The sequence below is a fragment of the Gambusia affinis genome, linkage group LG02 (genome assembly GCF_019740435.1).
Source record: "Gambusia affinis linkage group LG02, SWU_Gaff_1.0, whole genome shotgun sequence".
Classification (NCBI taxonomy): Eukaryota; Metazoa; Chordata; class Actinopteri; order Cyprinodontiformes; family Poeciliidae; genus Gambusia; species Gambusia affinis.
Window position 1 is genome coordinate 10,378,409 of NC_057869.1, and position 6,000 is coordinate 10,384,408.

Genomic DNA, 6,000 nt, shown 5'->3' on the forward strand with positions numbered 1-6,000 from the left:
TTTAGAAATACATATCTGCTTTGAAAAAATAGGAGCCCTCATTGGGACTTATTTTTACCTCAGTCTCAAGATTTTTTGATTTTCTAAGATGATTCTGACATTTAGCCTTTAAAAATGTCAACATTTATTTAAATATATATTTAATATTAATATTTTAAATTAATTTATTTAAATATTAATCTTTAATCTATATTCTTTTCTCTCTCTCTCTCTCTCTCTCTCTCTCTCTCTCTTTTCATCATTTAATTCCAGGGCTAAAAGACATTGGAGGCATGGATGCATTTTTCAAAAAAAAATTCTACTCCAATTCCCTGTTTTTCTACACTTGCATCAAAAACAGTTTAGTGACTTTCACATTTTGTGTCCCTCTAAAGTTTGATGTTACGTGTTAGTCCTTATCGTCTTTTGCCTTTCTTTCACTGAGACTCATTGTCACACTAGTCCTTGTCTGCAATTCAGCCTGCGAGCTCATTTAACTGTTTCCATTCATTAGGGCAGGATTCTGTCCTCAGATCTTCTAACACCTTTCCACTTCGAGCAGTTCATTGTAATTAAAAAAGATTGTTGGAGAATGAAGTTTGAGCTGCAGCTAACTGGTTTCCTTTCCACCTACTTTAACCACGACTCATTTGTTCGCACTGAGCTGAGACACTACTGTAAGACTTTTTATGAGGGAAGTGTGTTTAAGTGTCTCCATTAAAACTAGAGTTGATAGGTTATTTTGTCTTAGAATACAAGATTTAGTACTACACAAATTCAGCTTTTAAATTTTTGGATACAACCGCAAGCAATACACTAGTGCAGAATCAGGTGCGTGTGCTTGAATGTGGGGAGAAAATTAAATAAGTAATTCTTGAGATAAAAACATTTCTTTATTATCTAGCTGGATTTTCCAAAAATAATTGTAATGCCATTGTATATATAATAAAGACAATGAAAAAGGAATAAGGAAAATTGGCCTAATTTGGCTGCAATCAGTTCTTTTTTTGTTAATATACATCAATATGTTTGGGATCTTTAATTAGGATTAATCATTAATTAGCATTTAGTGCTTTGACAGTGCAGGAGCTCATTAAAGCAGACATAAAATGCATCCACATAGCTGTTGCCATTCATTTTGTCTGATTGGAGCAATTCTCTTGACGGTGTGGGTGTGCATACATTATAAGTAAGCATTGTATTTTGTAAAGTTTAGCTATGATATTTGTTGTTATAATGTGTGTGTTTGTTTTGGTAGACAACTGACATAATCAAGTTAAAATGTTTCTATTTATGTAAAGTGTGTGTGTGGGCGTGGGCGTGTGTGTGTGTGTGTGTAATGAAAGAGTCTAAATTTGGGGAGTTTTAGCCATAGTTATGATTAGGACTCCTGTTCCAGCTCAAATTCTAGCTATTTTGACATCTCTGACATACCGTAGTCAAAGCACATGCAGGGTTCTTTTGAGGTCCTGTGGATTCAGTTCTCCCACTTCCAGCTGTCACAGGGCCCCGTCAGTAACACTGCTCTTTTCTGCTGGTAATAACCAACAGACCTGAAACCAAACCCACTTCATTGGGTTAGTGGACCAGTAAAGCACAAGGCCTTTCTCGGAGGGAACTTAACGAGGATCTGGTGAAATGCAGGTTCTGTTTAGCCTCCTGGTATTTTTGTGAATTTGCACCTTCACAAATACGCTGACGCAGCCTGTATTTGTGACACATTCATGTTTTAAAACTGTGTGAAGCCGACAGTTTCAAGGAACATTTAGTTTTTATGATTATATTTAATGGGGTTGTGTGACAGGCTTGCAGGGCTAAAATTCTCTTTCAGTATTGAATGGATTAATAGGCATACAGGGACAGGAACATTTTCCAAGGGCAAATGTTGATTGGTACGTTGATTCAGCGGTTTAATGCTTTAATGTGGTCTTTTTCCTTGTGATGTCTTTTGAAATCTCAAGTTTTCTTCTTCTCTCTGATCCCTTTCTCAGAAACTGAGCAGCACACTTTAAAAAACATAGTAATTGCAACCAAACTATTCGGTTATTATGATTTTAATATTCTGAGTGTAAGAAGCATCTCTTTTGCCCTGCCCACCTGAGCCCAGATTTGCTCATCTTGCTCTTTTCTTCTGATGAGATTGAACCACATTTTTATGGTAAATTCACTGCTTTAAGACTGACTTAAACATACTTTAGAGACTTATCTAATACTTTAAAAGTTTAATTTCACTATTTTAACTATTATAATTGTCTTGGAGTCCCACTCTTCTTTTATTTATAAATTTTGCCAATACAAAAATGAAACACAATCTTTACACTAAGATTAAAACTTAATATCATACGTGATTAGTACTTCTCACAAATTTAAGCTGAAAATAATTCAGTCCAGATAGAAACAGTCTTAACTGTCCCGCAAAGGGAGAGGAAATTCAGACAGATAAAACATTTCTTTTAAATAATATTACCAAAAGCACAAGGTCACTTGTCTTCATACACATGAATTTGAGTGACAAATTTATAGACCTTGAATTATGCACTGATCTTCTTGGGGGGAAAAAGAGCTATCCTGAAATTATTTCCATAAAGTTGGGAATGTAAATTTTACCCAAATGTCTTAGTAAAATGAAGTAATAGGAAATCATTTTACTTGAACTGATGGGTTGAGACTAGCTTTTGAAAAAACAGCCCCACACCCACCTTGTTCCTTTATCTACCAAACCTGATACTTACCCTAAGCACTAACAAAGACTCAACAATAAACTAAATCATTATTGTCTTAGATTGTCTTCACTTCCTGAAAAAAGTTAATGGATCTTCCAGCTGGCAACAACCATAAACATACCACCTAATTATTCACAAAGTGGCTTGAAGAAGGAAAAAATAAACATTTTGCAGTGGCCATCACAAAGCCCTCATCTCAATTGAAAGTTCGGGAACAGAGGTTGGGACGTGTGTGCGTGCGCGTGTGTATTCAAGGTGACCAACAAACCTAACTCAATTGTACCAGTTCTGTCAGGAGGAATGGACTACATTTCTGGAAAACTACTGTAAGCAATTTGTGCAGAAGACTTCTCAAATTGTTTGAAGGGCATTTTTAAAAAGCAATTCTACCCAATGCTAATTTGAGGAAATTTCTGAATGTGAAAAAATTTGATTTAATGTCAAACACAGAAAAAACTGTCTTTTTAAAGGAGTGCGTGTGAATCTTGGATTTAACCTTTGATCTTTCTTGTGTGGAACACATGTAGTCTCCTCACTTTTTATTTCCTGCAAATACTAATACTCAAAAAGATGAATTCATTCAAAATTTTAAAGTCTTAATAGAGCTGTGTGTAGTTAAAAGTTAGACAACATCCCTCTGTACTCATTCACACAGTTTGTAGTACACATGGGTTAGCCTTGCGTGGACTTGTGTGGGTATTAATCAACCCTGATTCTGAGGACTTGCAACAGATCTCTCCAGTCTTTTACACAATATGCCAGTTAAAGTGAAAAGTCTAACTAGGTCAAAGGGAGTTTGAAGACACCACCATGTTAGGGTCTTTGAAGACCTGAAGGGAAGGCATACAAGCACTTTGCCTGTAAGTCCTGTGCTGAGTCAATTTTGCCAGGCTGGAGAAGCATATTTCTAATCAGGCTCAGGGCCTTCACTTGTGACTACAAGCCAACATGGCAGACTGGAGTGACAGACTCCTGGGGTAGAAGGGCAGCTTGTGACCACAGGAAGATTCTGACTTGATTTCTTTATCAGCAGGTGCCAAAGTCCCCTGACACTGGGACGCAAGCCAGTTTACACACATAATAATACACGAAGGATGTGTTGCAAGGCCATAAGCACATGCAACCACGTGCACACATATTTGACCCCATTCAAGTGAGGATTGAATTCTCATGTTTAGCTTACACACTGAGGCAACCCTGGACGATCCCATATGATGACTTGAATGTACATTTGACCTCGCTGATGTCATCTTCCTTTTAGTGTGTATGGGGTCACTGCGTTGTCTGGATATTTTCAGACAACAAATGTTGAGAATTCTCTAAAGAATTATCAACATTCTTCACTACTATGAAAAATACAACTACTATGATCACAAGTTAGTAGTGATCATACTATTAACTCTTGTAGTATGATCACATTTTGCTTCAGTAGATCATAAAAAAGGTTTTCCAGCACTCTGGAAACTATTGTTTGTATTCAACCTACACAATTCAAACTTGCTGTCCAGTTTGACCTGCCTAGTGTCATAATTTTGGATCTTACCCATGTTCTATGCTCAATCAACTATCTCCAAACTATTTCCATTCATTATCCTTTCTGGCCTTTTTATCAACATGAGTCATCATTTCAATTTAATTTGGTTAAGTAAAACAATGAATGGAGCAGTGTCATCAATGTTTATAATAAAATTCTGCATTCAGAAAAACTGATTATTTTCCCAACCCAGCTTTTTGATGATAGCTGTAAACATTACTGTTTGCTCAGGTTTCATTCCCACTCAAACAAAAACAGGACTTAATATAGCTATAGTATTATTGTTCAGAATTATTCCTTTAATGAACAGACAACAAGTGATGTACAAAAACCAGATTCATGAGTTAACAGTCATTTTTGTTCAAATTATTTGTCTGTTATGATACAAGAACTTTATAATTTTGGAAGTGAAAGTGTAATGTAAAGCCAGTGTTTCACGAAAAAAATGCTTACTTAAGGCCACTTATTTTTAACAGCACCTTATAAGTAGGGCATAAATGTCCAATGGTTTTCTTTTGACACATAAATTGTTCTATATTGTGATAAACGTTGATGATACACAAAGGTGCAACTGTGTTTTTAAAGTGGACTAAATTTATGTGGTCTACTAACCCAGTTCTTTGAGAGGTGTTGCCGAGGGAAGTTTAGAACAATGGACCCGATACCAAAACCTCAACGAAAAAAAAAAGAAAGAAATTCAAGCTGGGTATTTGTCATTGTCATCTGTGAGGAAGCCCCAGATCACAGGGATTTATCTTTGCTACAACAAAGTGTAGTGGTTATATTTTCTGTGCATTTATCTAAAAGGAGCAACCTACAACAGTCTAATTTCACAAGGCCAGTTTTCCTTTGAGTAAACCCCTCCTGTGTGCAATAAAGGCTGAATACAAGCCAGAAACACTGAAACACTTTTTGAATACTTTCCAGTGCATTATGGAGGTATTAAATTCACTTGCTGACTTTCAAAATCTTGCAAATGATCAATCCCTGCTTTTTGCAATGTATTTCCCTAAACTCTATTCCCTAAAGTATTTTATTTTTTGCTTTAACTTTGAACAAAGTCTGAAATATTACATTAAAACTCACTTAAAATATGACATTCCCAGATTTTAATGTCTAGAAATGTCATTGAAACCTTTTTATGCAGTGATCCAATGCACTACTATATATTATTGAAATACATTTCAGTCTGTAGCCTAATACTTAAGGTTAGTTTCTTTTCTTCTGCTTAGTACTATGCTTAAATTCAGTGGGTCATCTCGTCTGATCTGAGGTTGATTTATAATTACTTACTAGCAATTATAAATCTAAAACACCTTTGCCGCAGAAAACCAGCCAGCCGGATTCCTGAAATGAGTAACAGATACAGGATGTGCCATTGTTAAAACTGAGCATATGACACATTGTAACACTGCTGCTGAATACTCCAAGTGTTGCACTTTTTCCTTTAGTGTGACAAATTTTCTGGAATGATTCATATGTGACAACACATCCAACACCCAGCAGGGCTTTATGAATAAATAATGTCATCTAGTTTACATGTACACACAGTCAATAGAGAGTTGGAAAATCCATCCAGGGGAAGACTCTCACTAGTTTGTTGTGCAGAAGAGACTAAGAAGAAATTATGAAGAAAGGTTTAGAATCCATGTGCTGAAGAAATTAAAGTAGCTTTATTCTGGGAAACCCCATAACATCTTTTTAGAATATCCACCATGCCATGGAAAGTGTCATCATAGCATGTCATCAAAACATGACAAAATT